The sequence below is a fragment of the Dioscorea cayenensis genome, chromosome 6, assembly GCF_009730915.1.
Source record: "Dioscorea cayenensis subsp. rotundata cultivar TDr96_F1 chromosome 6, TDr96_F1_v2_PseudoChromosome.rev07_lg8_w22 25.fasta, whole genome shotgun sequence".
In the NCBI taxonomy this organism is placed as follows: Eukaryota; Viridiplantae; Streptophyta; class Magnoliopsida; order Dioscoreales; family Dioscoreaceae; genus Dioscorea; species Dioscorea cayenensis.
In genome coordinates, this window is record NC_052476.1 from 15,553,667 (window position 1) to 15,555,004 (window position 1,338).

At 42.3% G+C, this 1,338-nt stretch overlaps 1 non-coding gene across 1 annotated transcript; it reads right to left on the reverse strand.

The window, feature by feature from the left end:
- Window positions 1-616: 616 nt before the first annotated feature.
- LOC120264065 lies at window positions 617-723 on the reverse strand. The gene has a single exon (XR_005537245.1). It is a non-coding gene; the product is annotated as a small nucleolar RNA R71 (small nucleolar RNA).
- Window positions 724-1,338: the final 615 nt, after the last annotated feature.

A 1,338-nucleotide genomic window follows, 5' to 3' on the forward strand; every position in this document is an offset into this window, starting at 1 on the left:
TTTCTTAGCTATTAATTTATTTATTCTATTTCACATCTTCCTTTCTATCATCATTCTGATTTGTTTTCTTTCTTTTTGTGCGGCTCTAGGTTGATAACCCGAGGGAACCCCTCAATATTGATTGAAGTAGATCTTGAGCTCGAACGTACACTTAGAAGAAAAGGGAAAGAACCTGTGCAAGAATAGTCTAATCTAGCTGATTTGGAAGTTGAAGGGTCGGATAATATGGTGGAACAAAATGAGCAACAAAGGACATTATCCGATTATGCTAGACCTTCGGTATTGGGGACACAATCGCATATTGTGCGTCCTCCAATTACATCTCAGAACTTCGAGTTGAAGCCAGTATTCATCCACATGTTGCAACAATCTGCACAATTCAATGGTTTGGCTGATGAGAATCCAAAGAGTCATATAGAGAACTTTCTCGAGGTGTGTGATATGCTTAAGATAAACGGGATGATGGATGATGCCATCAAGTTGAGAGCCTTCCCATTTTCCTTAAAGGTTAGAGCGAAGCAGTGGCTACACTCATTACCTAGAGCATCAATTACCACATGGGAGGAGATGGTAGAAGCTTTTTTTTGCCTGTTATTTCCCTCCCGGAAAATCTACAAAGCTTAGGAATGAGATCTCGTCCTTTATACAATCGGAATTGGAGTCTCTATTTGATATGTGGGAAAGGTTCAAGGAGCTCCTGAGAAAGTGCCCGTAACACAGATTCCCGGAGTGGATGATTGTTCAGACCTTTTACAATGGGTTGAATTCGAGGACAAGGCAACTCTTGGATACGGCAGTAGGAGGTACCTTAGGTAGCAATACACCTGGGGAGGCCCATCAACGAATAAAAGAAATAGGGTTAAATAGCTAGCAATGGAATGCTAGGGAGAAGAAGAAGGTGGTCAGGCTTCATGAGATAGATGTAGTAACTTCATTGGCGGCTCAAGTGGAATCATTGAGTAAGAAGTTAGATGTTCTAACTTCGAATAGAGTGGTGGCCATGCCTACTTCCACCGGGTGTGGTGGAGGACATGCTCCCTCTGATTGCCCGATCTCTATTGGTGATGCATTTTCGGTTGAGAATGTTGATTTTGTGGGTAATGCGATGAGGAATCAAGAGAATCCATATAGCAACACCTACAATCTGGGTTGGAAGAATCATCCCAATTTCTCATGCAGTAACCAAGTTCTAGAAAAGGCCATGGGGCCACTGGGTTTCCAACAACAAGCCCCAAACATGGAGAACCGAGTTTCCGGTTTGGAGACCTGAATGACCAATTTGGAGAAGGCCTTGACTAGATTTGTGTAATCATCTAATACAAGCTTTTAATCAGTTGA